This window comes from Choloepus didactylus, chromosome 18 (assembly GCF_015220235.1).
Source record: "Choloepus didactylus isolate mChoDid1 chromosome 18, mChoDid1.pri, whole genome shotgun sequence".
NCBI lineage: Eukaryota > Metazoa > Chordata > Mammalia > Pilosa > Megalonychidae > Choloepus > Choloepus didactylus.
The window spans coordinates 63,376,344-63,393,142 of NC_051324.1; the positions used below are offsets into that span (position 1 = coordinate 63,376,344).

General features: G+C 41.5%; 1 protein-coding gene across 1 annotated transcript in view; it reads right to left on the reverse strand.

The window, feature by feature from the left end:
• The window catches only part of LOC119514810, a 71,030-nt gene that overhangs the window by 16,136 nt on the left and 38,095 nt on the right, over positions 1 to 16,799 (reverse strand). The gene's annotated exons all lie outside the window — the stretch shown is intronic.

The following is a 16,799-nucleotide window of genomic DNA, read 5'->3' on the forward strand; positions in this document are numbered from 1 at the left end:
TTCCTGGAGAAGAGTAAGGCAGAAAGTTGTTTTACTTTGGCTAACATATGATGCACGCAATCACACTGAGCCCAAATTTCAGATAAGTCAGTGGAGGCGGCACAATGGTCCAATCTTCTTTCACCACCTCCAAAATTTATACCATCAGGGGTAGAGAGAAGGGACGCTTCTGTACATTTCAGCTTAAGAGAAACGAAGGCGAGGCTAATCTACCATTGAAAATACCTACTAACTCAAAGGTGGAAAATGCACAGGCCTCCCTGTCCTACTCCACCTTTCTCCCTCCCTGTTCCCCAGTTTGGGTCCTCTACACCGCCTTGTCACCCTGCACTACATTTTCTTAGTGCTGCCAGATCACTGTGTTGTCATTGCTCTTTACAGAGGGTGTCTCTCCCTCTAAACTGCAAGGCTGCCTGATGGCTGAATACATTCCTGGCACATAGTAGGTGCACAATAAACATCTGTCAAGCTATCATATATCTATATCTGTATCTATATCTATATCTTTATCTATATCTATAGCTGTATCTATATCTGTATCTATATCCATATCCATATCCATAGCTATATCTATGTATCTACTTTTAATCTATCAATCTATCATCTATCTATCAAGTAGAAATAAAACAATTCTTACACGGATTAAACAGGTGATTGTTCTTGAGGGAGAGCCTAAGGGAAACATCTACGCACTAGTATTTCATCTTTGTGTTGTTGGGGTTAATATACTGCATGTCAAATTGTGTATTCCGGTTTCTTTTTTTTCCCTGTTTAACATTTTAGCAATTATTTTTATTTTTTAGGAGGGTTGACCATTCTTCAGTGACCCTCAGACACCCAAGTCATCTCCTATTGGGATCCATGCAAGCCCCACAAGGTCTTCTGTGATCTGACCCCTGCTCACTGCTCTGTCCTCTCTCCTCCTCGACATAGTTAAGTTTCACCGGAAAACCCTTCTGTGTCCTGGAAATGCCAAGGCTCTCAGGCTTCTGTGACTCGGCTTGTGTTTCTCCCTCTTCCCTGGGTGCAACATTTCCCCTCTTTTCCTCCCCTTCCCTCCCATCCTGCAGGAACACCCCTGTGGCCACTTCCATGCCACCTCCCCACTCCCACCCCCAGGCGCTGGTCAGCCGTGCCTGGTGAGAGCCTCCATTTTAGTAATGACTGGGTGCATTATGACAGTTTTCACTTCTATTTAAACTTAAGAGATTATAAGTTCCATGAGGTCATGGATGTGTCTACATTTGTTCATCAGTGTATTCCCAGCACGTAGCACTGTGTCTGGAAAGAGGTAGCTGCTCAATCCATATCATATTTGTTGGATGAATGGATAAATGACAAATAACTGGATGAGGGTAAAGAGAAACAAAAGACAGTGGATGCAAAATATTAACTACATGGAAGGGAGAGTTTGGGGGAAGTGGCATTTTTTTAAAAGCCCCAGATCCAAAACAATGACCAGCCAGGAGCAGAAAGTCAAGGGCTGCTTCCCTGCTCATGAGGGCTCCTCTGGGATTGTCAAGTGTCCTGCCATAATAAGGGCTTGGAAAGCAGGACATGACTTTGCTTTGGCATTTTGTGGTCATCCCATCTGCAGAAACACTAAGTGGTAACACATCTAGTGGGTTTAAATTTTTTTTTTTTCTGAAAGCCAAAGAAATTTAATCTGAAAACCAGCATCTTGGAGGTGATAATTAAAAGAAAAGTTAAGGATTTGGAAACAACAGAGTGCCTATCGGTGGCTTTACAGCATCAGTCATTGAACCATCCTCACTAGTATTGGAAAGAATCCTGAAATTTTCTGTATGCCATCCAAAGAAAAAAAAAAAGTGCATCCTTTTTTTTTCTCTGCGTTTCAGCTTGGTGGTTTCTGAAGTCGTGGTTTCTGAAGCCTTACTTCTCTTCCAATGGCTCTTTCTCTCCTTTCCAAAGACCCAGCTCATATGCTGCACAATCTTGAGTAGCTGCGCAGATTTTAGGAATTTCTTAAGCTTAGAAGAACATCTGCTCTGTGTCAGATTACTAGAAACTTCCAGCTTTTCTAACAACTTATGATATTTGAACTGACAACCTGAAGGCATATTTCAGAGCATTAAGGAAATCTGCACTCCATTGAATGTGCTATTTTGCATTTCTCTACTGCCCAATTCAAGGATCTTAAAGTGCTTCACTCACTTTGGGATTTTCATTTACAAAGTTGTAGCTAAGTGTCACCTTCTTCCAAACCAAGAGAGATATGCAAATGAGCGCAAACCCACAGGACTCAGTTGAACCACGGCTTGTCAAGAGGATTGGGGCAAGTCAGTAGGTGACTTCTTGGGAGCTGGGGATGTCCTGGACAGAAGTGATTTTTGGCACTTAAAAATTATTGTCATAAAATGTTGAAGAGAAGAAAAACAATTTTTTAAGGGTCCCAAATTAAGTAGCTAGTGGGGAACTGACCAGATTTCCATCTGCTTCAAATTAAACTTGTTTATTATGTTAACATCTTGTTCCCCAGCTCTGCATAATCACTTAGAAAATATCTTCTGTGATCTTAACTGAAGGCATGTTTTTATAAGTTTATCTGGCTGTTTCTTTCACATACAAGGCAGTGATATTTTGTTCATTACTTTGACTCTGATGTGTGCTTTATTGGAGCTCTAGGAAGGTGTTTATGGGCTCCGTTTATTCAATACTCATTTTCTTGTCCCCCATGATGTCTCAGACTTTATGCTAGGCGTGTGTGTGTGTGTGTGTGGTTGGGGGTACAGTGGGAACACGGCAGTCAGTAAATAAACATATAAGTAAAGTGCTTGTAAACCTGGATGGGCAGAAAAAGCTCTTTGGGTAGAAGACTTTGGAGCTGAGAACTGAAGGGTGAAAAAGAAGCCACTCAAATAGAAAATGAGGGCAAGTGTTCCAGGCAGAGGAAACATTTGCAGAAGCTTTGAGACAGTCAAGGGCTTTGAGTATTTGTGGACGAGAACAGCCAGTATGTTTAAAATGGATGGAGCAGGAGGGCTCCTGGCATGAGATCAGACTGGAAAGAGGCAAGGACCTGGTCAGGCAGGGACTTATGGAAATGTTTAGGGTCTTAGATTTTATTCTGAAGGCAATGGAAAGCCAGGGTGGAAATGCCATATTTGGATTTCCATTTTATGAAGATTAGTCTGGCTCATTTTTGTTGTTGTTGTTGTTTTTTGTTTTATCATTATGCTTTATGTATTTTAGATCCTGTAGGAAGTAAATAGTGGAGTTACAAATAAAAAATACGGTAGTATTGGTATTTATATTTACCAGGTGATCTTTACTGGAAATCTTTATTTCTTCATGTGGTTTCAGTCAGTTGTTTAGTGTCCCTTCCTTTCAGCCTACACAATTCCCTTTAGCATTTCTTATAGGACTGATCTGCTGGTGATAAAGTCCCTCAGCTTTTGATTATCTGGGGATGTTTTCATCTCCCCTCATTTTTAACCTCCAGGTATTTGTGAATTTTCTAAGTCTCTGATGGTTATTGACTTCTATTTGTATTCCATTGTGGTCAGAGAATGTGCTTTGAATAATTTCAATTTTTTAAAAATTTATTGAGGCTTGTTTTTATGTCCCAGCATATAGTCTATTCTGCAGAAAGTTCTGTGATCACTAGAGAAGAATGTGTATCCTGGTGATTTGGGATGTAATGTTCTATATATGTCTGTTAAATCTAATTCATTTATCAGATTGTTTAGGTTTTCAGTTTCCTTATTGGTCTTCTGTCTGGTTGATCTATCTATAGGAGAGAGTGATGTGTTGAAGTCGCCCACAATTATTGTGGAAACATCCATTGCTTCCTTTAGTTTTGCCAGTGTTTGTCTCATGTATTTTATGGCACCACGATTGGGTGCATAAACATTTGTGATCGTTATTTCTTCTTGTTGAATTGCCCCTTTTATTAGTATGTAGTGGCCTTCTTTGACTCTCATAACATCCTTGCATTTAAAGTCTATTTTATCTGAGATTAATATTGCTACTCCTGCTTCCTTTTGGCTGTAGCTTGAATGAAATATTTTTTCCCATCCTTTCACTTTCAATTTCTTTGTGTCCCTGTGTCTAAGATGAGTCTCTTGTATGCAACATATTGATGGTTCATATTTTTTGATCCATTCTGCCAGTCTATATCTTTTAATTGGGGAGTTTAATCCATTTACATTTAATGTTATTATTGTGAAGGTATTTCTTGAATCAGCCATCTTATCCTTTGGTTTATGTTTATCAGATATATTTTTTTCCCTCTCTTTTATTGTCCTTTAATGAACCAATATTGAATCTCTTTAGTACTGAACCTTTCTCCATATCCCTCTCTCCTTTCTTTGTTTCTCTGTTGGTAGGGCTCCTTTTAGTATCTGGAGTAGGGCAGGTCTTTTATTAGCAAAATCTCTCAGCATTTGTTTGTCTGTGAAAAATTTAAGCTCTCCCTCACATTTGAAGGAGAGCTTTGCTAGATAAAGTATTCTTGGTTGGAAATTTTTCTCTCTCAGAATTTTAGATGTGTCATTCTGGCTCGTTTTTGAAGAATGGATTGGAGAGGGGGAAGAGTGGAGCAGAGAGGTAGACAGGAGCTGTTGCATCAACTAGGGAGAGATGGCAGCATCTTGCAATGGGGTAGCAGCCCTGGAGATGGAGGCAAGAGGATGGGCCTCAGGGATGCTTTGGAAGTAAAAATGGCAGGCGGGTGAGGGAAAGGCAGACCTAGGGAGCTGCTAGTGTTTTCACCTGCGAAACTGGGTGGATGGTGGTACCATTTGCTGAGGGGGTATCCAAGGAGAGAAACTGTTTGAAGCAGAAATGAAGAATGGAAATCTGTTTTGAACAGATCAGTTGGAGAGACCTGTTGCTAAGCACTATGACGAAAAGAAGTCTCTTGCCAAGAAGTCTCCTGAAAGGACAAACCTTGTAATTTATAATCGTCACTCAAGAATGATAGAAACATTTGGGAGACCATGAGATGGAGCTTGAGACAAACAAAGATTGAGGAATTAGAGATAATTCAAGGGTTGGCAATAAATCTAGTGGATGATTCCATATAGAAACACAAAATCCTGTATTTTCGTCTCTACTTCTTGTCTGATCAGAACTGCATTCCTGCACTCGAATAAAAATGCTGGATGAGATGTGGGTGCAGAGATCTGAAGCCTCTTGTGCTGAGAAACATGACTGAAACATCCAAAGAGAAAGAAGAGAAGTATGATCCAGAAACAGAAGGAAAGGATTGGGGTTTGGTGGGCATGTCTAGAGGATGATACAGTCTACATATTTGATACTATCTTGCTCACTTTATTTTTTAAGCTACTCTTTAAAATGCCATTTTCTCTATAATCAGGCATGGAAAAAAAAAAAACAAAACACAACAAACCTAGGGCCTCCTCTTAGCATTTTTTCAGCGGAACCTCTTTGCCTTCCTATTATTTTCCAGTAGATTCTGTTTGCTTTCCCACCTGTCTGCCCACTTTCAAGTACACATTATTTCATTCTTTACTTTGCTTATCTCTTTTGCTGTTTGTGTTCTAAAGGTGTCCATAGTGCTTTTAGGAAGCATAATATTTGAATGGTTGGTGACCAGCTTTAAAAGCAAAATGTCTTTCTTTCTTTAAAAACAAATGTCAGGTTATCACTGGTAACCGACTTGAAAGGATAGATTGCTCTGGTGGGTTTCTGGTTTCTGGGCCTAGAATCTTAGCTGTGCAGGAGAAAGTTCCTCTACTGGTGGTAGAAAAAGCCTTAAATTTTGTACTCAAAGGGGCCTGGGTTCAGTCTTTAATTTTGCTGTTTTCTATTTTGTGACTTTGGGCTTGGGACTTAATGTCTTTGAACCTAATGTTTTCATCTGTAAAATGTGGATAATGATACATATGTAAATTGTGGGGTTGTTGTGAAGATTAAATGATGAAACATATAAAGTTCTCAGCATGATAACTCTTTATGATACCCACAGTCTATTATCTTATTATTATTTAACTTGGAAACACAGTGGTGATCAGTTCGACAGGGAACAAAACATTTTGATTTATAACCCTGTAAGGGCTGTTGACAGGAATTGCAGACATGGATGCAAGGGTATGGGGTTATGGGGTGGGGTTTTTCTCTTTTAGAATCTAGCAAAAGGTGCAAGCCAGAGACTCCTGCCTCTTTTCCACTTTTCCACTGGCCTGTCCCAGAATCCCGGTTCCTGCTGGTCTGAGAGAGCCTGGGCTTAGATCTTAGAATGACTATTGACTAACTTGTGTTTAACTCTCTTCCTCTCAATTTCCTCATCTGTAAAGTGAAGGTGACAATAATAATGCCTACCTCAGAAGGTTCTTTTGAGGATCAAAAGCATAGCAAAATGTTTTTTCCACAGTGCTTGGCAAACAGAAAGCACTTAAAGTTTGCTATTGCTATTATCATCAGAAAGCTTTCAAATCAGTGGGCATCTCCACCCATATTTGAAATGCATCCTAGACGGACTCAGACAGAAATTAAACTGTGGGTCAGGCAGACATGTTACAGGATATAATATTTTTGAAACATATTAATGAGCATTTCTTTTTTCAACTTTCCTGTACTTGATCGCCCACTCACCTCCTCCATTTCAGAGAAAAGCCCTTTTTTTAATGGACATCTTTAGTCTGCCCACATCTCCTCTCTACTTTTCCCCCTTCAGGGGCTGCCTTGTATGGTGTCCACTTATGTTTGCCCCTGCCTCTGGCATCCAGTTATGTTTGGCCAGTGAAGGCCTCCAAAAGGATCAAAAGAAGGGATGAAAATGATGTCAGTATGTATTCCTCCAGCTGGCTTCCTCCCTGGGGGGGCTGCTCCTCTTGTCCACTGAGACCTAACTGAGTGCTGCTGCTTCCTCCTTCTCCCACACACTCTCTCCTTCTGGGTCCGGTCACCCTCTCTCCTGTCAGAACATGAGCCTATGGCGGGCGGGACCTACTGCTACTGGTCCCAGGGCCTTTCTTGCAGTTCCTCTACGCTCCTCCCATCCTCTGTAAATTGTCCGTTTTGTTAAACCCACTTTGATTTATTCTAATTTGTGTGAGTCATTGGCTGATATAGTGTCTACTGTCATGAAGATTAGGATGGTTAAAGTGGAAAGCTAAGAAAAAGGAGTTAATTTTGAGGTGCTGATCTCAGAACGGTATTTTGAATCCTCAGCAACAAGGTAACAGTCTTAGAAATCAGGCTTTCAGGAGAGGGAAAAGGATTTTGTAAATTTCTGGAGGTTTCCTTTGACATAGAAAGAGCCAACCTTTAGATCAAGTAGGAGCAAAGTCATGGTGTATAGCAGATGGAGGACATGACTTATGGGAAATTTCTACCAAACAGGAAGAAGAAATAGAAAGCGTTGCCACAGGCGGGAGAAGGGAGATTCTAAGAGGCTAAACCTAGGGTATGGATCAGATCAGACCTTGGTCACTGAAAGGTGACTGCCTCTTGCCCCAGTCCCCCCAGTCCTCCTCTTAAGCAGAATTAGGGCTGGGGATAAAGCGGCATTAGAAACCCTCACAGACACCCCAGATGGTTTGAAGAAGAGCTGGCACATCTTGGCTAGTCGCCAGCCTCACCACTGGGACTGATGTGTTATGGAAGTGGAGGAGCAGAAAGGGCAGAGGGAGTCAGGGCTAGATGGGCCTGAGATGCTCCAGGTCCCTCATGGGTTCCTGTCTGCCCTGCTGGGGGATGCCAAGGTGCCGAGAGCAGCTGAGTCCTGGCGGAGCTTGTGGTCGAGGCGAGGAAGCAAGAAGCCGTGACATACAGGGACTTGGTGACTTCAGGGACCACAGGTTCAGCAGCCAATGCCAGCAGCACACCCACAAAAGACGTGAGGACAGCCTCACCTACGTAAACACCAACCCAGAGTATTAAGGGATGAGACCGTCTGCAGCTGAGGACATCCAGGACTCCAAGGATGAGGATATGTCAACTGCCCCCTGCCCCAGACACCATCTTGGAAGGAGTTGTCGGGGCAGCGATCAATTGAAAGAGGGAAGAAATAGCCTTTGCATTGACTGGATATTTATCCAAAGGGGGCTGAATCTCAAAGAAAAGGATCCAAACAGATACAGAGTATGCTACCTTTAACTGGCAATTTTACCTTTTCTCTGCCATCAGCAGGAATGGAGGCTCCGGTGTAGGAAGAGAGTAGTGATGAACAGTAAAGAATTTCCTTTTTTTTCTGTACGTCTGAGTGATCTGTGTACATTTTGACTTCCTCTCTCTGACTCCCTCACAAGATTGACCTTTACCTTCAAGCTACTGAGTCATATTAAATAAAAGTGGTGAATACATTTTATCTAGCACAATCATTACTTTTACTGATTAAAATAACTTTTAATATTATAACATTAAAGGAAATTAATACAGAGAGAAAAGTGTCCATATCTCCTCCACTCTAACCCAATGACATCCGTTTTTTGTGGTTTCTTTGCCCATGTTGTTAAAACGCTGGCTGACAGAGAGGCCCAAACTGTTGATTGTCCTCTGCCTACGAGCTTCTCCCTGGTGACATAAAGAAGAGAGATGGAGGTGAGCTGATTACCTGATGTTGTCATATGCTGCCGGGCTTTTGTTCGCTTGGGTGACGTTCCACTTCGTGAAATGGGACATTCTCAGGATGACGTCTAGATTCAGTAGTGCTGATAGGCGCTCACTCTTTATTTCCTATTCCTTAGCCTTTGCCCTTATACCAAACCCCAGGATTCATGGGCATTCCTTTCCATCGTTTTTCTGGCATCCTAGACCTTGATTCTGAGACTGGGGACTCCTTTGGAATGTTGACATTATGACGTTCCTAGGAGAATGCTACAGATAGAATTTCTAGACTTCATTTAGCTGGAGTCCTAAAGAACAGATTTCACTTTTGCATACACGAGTGTATTTTTTACCTGAATTAGCTTTGCTTACCTCTGCATGTTTTCCCCCTTGGTGCTTTAAGGCACATGATATTTTGAGGAAGTGTTCTACTTGGATGACTGCGGAATGAGCAGTGAAGCAAAACACATTTCCCTGCTCTTATTTGTATTGTTTGATTTAGCAGCTGTGCCAGTTTGAATGTATTATGTCCCCCAAAATGCCATTATCTTTGATGCAATCTTGTGTGGGCAGACATATTAGTGTTGATTAGTTGGTAATTCTTTGATTGTTTCCATGGAGATGTGACCCACCCTACTGTGGGTGATAACTCTGATTGGATAATTTCCATGGAGGCGTGGCCCTGCCCATTCAGCATGGGCCTTGATTAGTTTACTGGAGCACTATATAAGCTCAGACAGAAGGGGCAAGCTTGCTACAGCCAAGAGGGACACTCTGAAGAATTCACAGGAGCTGAGAGAGGAGCTGCAGTTTACGGAGACATTTTAGAGACTGCCTTTGATAGCAGATTTCGCTCCGGAGAAGCTAAGAGAGGACAAATGCCCCATGAGCAACTAAGAGTGATATTTTGGAGAGCAACTGAGAGTGACATTTTGAAGAGCGGCTGCAGCTAAGAGAGGACAAAATGCCCCAGGAGCAACACTTTGGAGAACACCATTTTGAAACACAATCTGGGAGCAAGCAGATGCCAACCACATGCCTTTACAGCTAACAGAGGTTTTCCAGATGCTAATGGCCTTTCTCCAGTGAAGGTACCCTTTTCTGATGCCTTATCTTGGACACTCAATGGCCTTAAGACTGTAGCTGTGTAACCAAATAAACCTCCTTTATAAAAGCCAATCCATTTCTGGTGTTTTGCATTCCGGCAGTATTAGCAAACCAGAACAGAAGCATATACTGCTCTGAACTATTGCTTGTTCATGAGCTCCTACTTACTTGGGACTCCAGAGGGACAGGATCTGATCTTCTCACATCCATGAGTGGGAGAGATGCCTGTTTGAACAGCAGTGCCTACCAGTGTTAATCTAGAAGTAGTATCATGAATCGGGAAACCTATTTGTGATAAGTGAAAGTAGCTGACATTTTGAGATTCCATTTGGTTGTCTGCCCAGGTATTCCCATGGGAGTTCCCTCAGCAGCCCACAGTTTGTAGGTTCTGTCAGAGGTCTTGGGGCCAACACTGGTGATGACCTGCCCATGGGCTTTTCAGCTGTAAGGAAGGGAGCACTTTGTGGATGTATAAAATTGAGGAAAGACTGAAAATAACTGGACACAAAATCTGCAGACAAATGGGTGAGATGCTTCTCTTGAGGTTTCTAAAATCCAGGCAAGAAGAAGACACTAAAAACACTAAGAAGTTAAGACTCTGTACTTTTTCCCTTTAAAAAACAGACAAATGATGATGATGACAATGATGACAGATTGTTAGTGACTGTCCATCAAGTGCTGTCTGTGTATGAAGTACCAGGCTGTTCTAGTTTGCTGATGCTGCCAGAATGCAAAACACCAGAAATGGACTGGCTTTTATAAAGGGGGTTTATTTGGTTACAAAGTTACAGTCTTAAGGCCATAAAATGTCCAAGGTAACACATCAACAATCAAGTACCTTCACCGGAGGATGGCCAATGGTGTCCAGAAAACCTCTGTTAGCTGGGAAGGCACATGGCTAGTGTCTGCTCCAAGTTCTTGTTTCAAAATGGCTTTCTCCCAGGATATTCCTCTCTAGACCACAGCTCCTCTTCAAAATGTGACTCTGTTGCTCTTGGGGCATTTGTCCTCTCTTAGTTTCTCTGGAGCAAGAGTCTGCTTTCAATGGCTGTCTTCAAACTGTCTCTAAAATAAGCTGAAGCTCCTCTCTCAGTTCCAGCGCATTCTTCAAAGTGTCCCTCTTGGCTGTAGCTCCTCTTCAAAATGTCACTCTCAGCTGCACTGAGTTCCTTCTGTTTGTCAGCTCATTTATATGGCTCCACTGATCAAGGCCCATGCTGAATAGGTGGGGCCACGCCGCCATGGAAATATCTCATTAGAGTTATCAGCTATAGTTGGGTGGGGAGCATTTCCATGCAAACAACCTAGTCCAAACGTTCCAACTTAATCCTCACTAATGTGTTTGCCCCACAAGATTGCATCAAATAATATGTTTTTTTCTGGGGGGCATAATACATTCAAACCAGCACACAGGCTAAGTCCTTGTTTTATTTAATCCTTTCAAAGATAGCTTTTTGAGAGAGGAAATATTTCCATTGCACAGATGTAGCAGCTTCTTCAATGTAATATAGTTGAACAATGAGAAACCCAGATTAGAACCCACTTCTGGATGACTACAAAAGCCCATCCTCTAACTACTAAGCTCTATTTTTCTAGACCAACACATGCATTTATTTTTTAATACTGCTATCCAATCTGCTCCAGGTTATCTGGTGTCCTCATGACTGCCCTACCCACCTCCCCCAACACCGTTATCAGGCTATTTCTTGTATGACTTTGTTCATGCTCTTGACCCATTAGGATATTCACACTTCCCCACCCACCCTCACTATGCCTATCCAATTACTATCTAATTTTCCAAATCCAAGTTCAAGCCCAAGTGCAATCCACAACAGCATATCTACCTCCATTGCTACCAAGGTCTTTCCGCTCATAATTTCTCTTACGCTCATCATCCACACCTAATAATTGCACAATTCTTTGTGGACTTCTTAGTGTTTTTAGTGTCTTCCTCTTACCTGGATTTTAGAAGCTTCAGGAGAAGGGGCTTCACTACCCCCATAGTCTCTCCTACAAAGCGGACCACACAGCAGGAATTCAGTAAATACATGAATATTTACTGAGCACCTGCCTACCATAGTCCTACCAAGACCCCCAACTCTGGTGACCTTGGTTTTTCCAGGTAAACTCACACCTGAGCTCCATGGAAGTATTCCACATGTGGATAAATGCACAGGTGTCTCCAGAGACCAGGATGCTTTTTATATGTTCACACATCACCAAATCACAGGTGCACATACAGGGCATGGGGCATAAAATGTGCCTGGGTACAGTGGAAAACCAAGAGAGTCATTTAGTAACTTTGGTTGATTTAGTAACTGAATTTAGTTCATTCGGTTCTCACAATTGTACAGTATTTTGCCTTACTTAGATCATGTTTCTAAAACTTTAATGAGCCTCTATTAGGAGGGCTTGTGAAATGCAGATTGTTGGGCCCCCACCTCTCTGATTCTGTAGGTCTGGGACAAGCCAGAGAATTTGCATTTCTAGCAACTTCCTAGGTAAAGCTGTTGCTACTACATGTAAGAACCACTGTTTCAGATTAAACGTGATGGGAGATTCTGTATCAGGTGCCTGACACCCACCCCTTGAGTAAATACAATCCAATATTTGATTCACTAGGTCTATGGAATAAAGATTGTGGTTTGGCCTCCAGGGGCTTTTAACCTTCAGTAATTTGACTCTTGGCTGAATATCTCAATCCAAGTCCCAAAGCTAATTACATTTGACAGCACATTGTTTGTTAATGAGGGCTGAGTGGTGAGGAGCATCTCCTTTGATGATGGAATTTAATAACTTGGACCTCAAGAAATTGCCAATGGCAATTTCATGGGGTTTAACCTAATCTGTTTTTCCCCCTAAACCATGTTATTTTTTTTTTTTTTTTTTTTACTTTTCTATGTTGCTCCATTGCTCACACCCTCCCTCTGCATCTCTCTCTCCTTCTCTCCTCTCACTGACTCTCCGCTTGTGTTTCTGCCTCTACTCCCAAAGCTCTATGAGAGGAAAGACTGGAACACAGGAAAGAAGTGTGAATCCTGAAGCATTCCGTGAGCGCGGTGGTTAGAAGTGGGACTCTGGAGCTGGACTGCTGGCATGAACAGGTGTCATCTGCGTGACTCTGGGAAAGCTGTTTAGCCCCTCCGTGCCTCGTGTCCTCCTCTATGAATGGAGGATGATGAACATCCCTATCTCACAGTTTGTTGTGAAGGCTAAATAAGTTAATACATATAAAGGATATAGAAACTTACAAGTTAGATGTACAAAAAAACATTATTTAATTTTCCGGGGTTAAAAATCTTCTTTTTCTTTTTCTTTTTTTAGTTTGGGGAGTAAGTTGAAAGATGCCCACCATATATATTGAGTGAAAAAATAGGTTTACACAACAATATATGCTATATAATTTCATTTTGTAAAAATATCATCTGTGTGTATACATACAAAAGGAGAAACATAAAATTCCCTGGATTTTGGGTTATTCACAGCTTTCTTTTGCTTATCTGTATTTTCTCATTTTTCTCAAATGAACATATATTATTTGTGTAATAAACCAAGCTTTAAAAACATCTTGAAGTAGACTTGACCTACTTACATGTTTGCTATATGCAGTATTTAAGTTAGTGAGTTATAAAATAAAGAAAGACTGTGTACATATGTGAGAAAACTACGGATAATTTTGTTCACCTGTGTAGGACGCAGCTGGTAGACAGCCAAATCAGGTAGGTACTTGCAGTCTAATTAACAGAAAATATCCTTCCAACAATTCTAAAGCTTTGGGTACACACAAAGGACTCTATAATTCTCACCTATGCCTGGGATAGGATTTTCTCAGAGAGAAACAGGCCATTTCGTTAAAGTTCTTGGGGGATAAACTGTACCTTGTGCACCTTCTGAAGGAGAGTAGAGAGCCTCAGGGATCTGGGCACTAGAAACTCCACCTAAAGACCTGGTAAATTACTATTGCCCTTTGCTTCCTCTTTGCCCACTCCTTTGTTCTTTCTTTTTCTTTTAAAAGAACACTTTCTGGAATGTTTTTAAAGGAACACTTCTGGTGGCCAAACGTCCTGGTTTTCCCGACAGAGCTGGCCTAAGCCCTTGTCCTGGCTGCGATGTCCAGTTACGTGTCTCCTCACACCCAAAAGTGTCCAAACCCAGTTCCACGCAAGCCTGGTCATGGCTGATTGGATACCCAGCTAGATCCCCCCACTAAGCTGGGTCAGTTTGGAAACTGGGAGCCACGACATGGAAACTAAGGCAGTTAGCCATGATGTCACGGAACCGAAAGGCCATGTAGGACTTGGGATGGCCGTGGTGGGGGCCCTGTGGGGAGTGATGGCCAGCAGGAGGGCAGCGAGGCTGAGGTTGGGACACGTGGCCCAGGACAGGGGCACCCAGAGAGGCTCTGCCTCAGTTCCCAGCGACAGTCCTGCTGCCAGGTCCAGTTTCTCCAGGGCTTGGATTGTACTCAACAGGTTCAAAGTAATTCCTGTTGTGACTTTATGATCCATTTCCCTTTTTGTTAGCTGGAGTGGGTTTCTGTTTCTTGCAAACAGATGCTCTGGGAATTTTCACAGTCTGATTACTGTAAATTAGAAGGGACAAAAGAAGGCCTTCTGAGAAAAGGTTCATAAAACTGCAATTGCTCAACTAGAGAAGCAGCTGAGGGACAGTTCTGTGTGGGCTCAAAGGTTGACTCAACAAAGACAGTGTGTTCTCCAAGGGGCTGGTTCTACATGTAGATATTGGTGATCATTGTTGCTCTTATCTCAGTACAGAAATAGATTGAGATTTGAACATAAAGTGTGTGTTCTAGTTTGCTAATGCTGCAGAATGCAAAACACCAGAGATGGATTGGCTTTTATAAAAAGGGGGTTTATTTGGCTATACAGTTACAGTCTTAAGGCCATAAAGTGTCCAAGGTAACACATCAGTAATCAAGTACCTTCACTGGAGGATGGCAAATGGCGTCCGGAAAACCTCTGTTAGCTGGGAAGGCATGTGGCTGGCGTCTGCTCCAAAGTTCTGGTTTTAAAATGGCTTTCTCCCAGGACGCTCCTCTCTAGCAAGCTTGCTCCTCTTCAAAACGTCACTCACAGCTGCACTCCGTTTCATCTCTGAGTCAGCATGTTTATATGGCTTCACTGATCAAGGCCCACCCTGAATGGGTGGGGTCACACCTCCATGGGAGTATCCCACCAAAGTTACCACCCACAGCTGGGTGGGGCACATCTCCATGCAAACAACCTAATTCAAACGTTCCAACTTAATCCCCACTATTCTGTCTGCCCCACAAGATTGCATCAAAGAATATGGCTTTTTCTGGGGGACATAATACCTTCAAACTGGCACAGTGTGTAAGTTAGATGCAATGCAACCTCCTTTAAAGCACTAATTCTGAAGTTATAATTATTTAGATGGAAAAAGGCTGACATTTACTTTCACATTCCCTTAAAAAAGAGAGAATAGTAAAATTTTCTTATACTTTAGAAATATCTATTTGTGTAAGATGTTCAGTACGTTAATTAAGTATTATTACTATCTATTCATTAAACAGATTTCCAAGTGTTACCACTTCAAAAACTTTTGGCGCTAATTGAAATCACTTCACATATACATGAAAAGAATCAAGACTGATTTCTTGAAACTCTCTGAATTCATACACTTCACTGAGATCATTCATTCAGTCAGTCAGCAAAAATATCTTGAGTGCCAACTCTGCACCAGGCATTATGCTCATCTTGTCCAAAGTGGAGAGGTATCATTACATAATGCAACAAGTAAAAACAACCTCTTTTCTTGGATTTCTTCTTTACAAGTCACTTTTAATGATTTTTTTTTTAACTGATTTAGGAGAGTTTAAACACAAACATATGAGGGTTGGATGGCATTTCCAGTCACAAATGACAAATTATTCCTTTGTCTTTTTTTTTTTTGAGAAGTTGTAGATTTACAGATAAATCATGCAGAAAATAGAGTTCCCATAAACCCATCCCCATTATTAACATTTTGCATTAGTGTGGTACCTTGTTACAATTGATGAGAGAATATTATTATAATTGTCCTATTAACCAGAGTCCGTAGTTCCTTCATTTTTAAAGACGAATGGACTTGAACTAAGCATTTATGTCTTAATAGGTTGGTGATGGAGCCACAAATGGTTTACTTAGAAAAAGGCTTAATTGGGGGTGGATAGAGAAATTTTTGTGGCACATACTGTTTTTTAGTGACCGTACACAAATGATTCTTTTCATCCAAGCATATCATGTAACCTCAAACTTGGCCCCCAAGAAGAAACAGAATTCAAACAAAATATTGGAGGTTTGACTCAGATCTTTCAAAGAGGCAGAGAATGTCATTAGTTCAACCGGGACATCTTCAGTGCAACAGGACAACTGAGCACCAAAGAAATAAACAATTTGGGGGGAAGAACGAAAGCATCTAGGGGCCTTTAGCGAATGTCCTAATGTAGAATAGGTTGGGGATGATTTGGAAGCATAGCGGTTGACTGGAGCAATCAGGGGACTTTATTCTGATTCATCCTATCTAGAAGGGAATAAAGGAAATGTATAATTATTGGTCATCTACCCTGGGTTAGTCACAGTATTAGATTACACATACAGCACATATTATATGCATATGTATTAGATTAGACATGTATACATGCATACATATTTATAATATAATAATGTCAAATAATGCACTAAATAATTTAAAGTTTTGCAGGACATTAGTGCCACCGTGGTGGGCATTATGGCTTCACTCCCTGCCTGTCATCTATACATCCCCTGACAGGCAGACCACGTGCTCCACATGCAGCTGTCCATCTGCTTAGCCCATATTTAGTGAATACTTATAGTACTTATTTACATTGGCTATGTATTTGCTCCAAGAATTTGTTTTTGTTTTTGCAATTCCTTTATTGCAGTAAAATACACATAACAAAAGTTACCACTTTAACCATTTTAAAGTATACAATTCAGTGTCATCAAGTCCATTGGCAGTGTTGTACAACCATCACCACCATCCAGTTGCAGAACTTTTTAATCACTCCAGTCCACATAGAAATCACATGCTGATTAAATAGTCCTTCCCCATCTGTCCTTCTCACCCCAGCCCCTGGGGAACACTAAGCTTCTCTATGGATTTACCTATTCCAG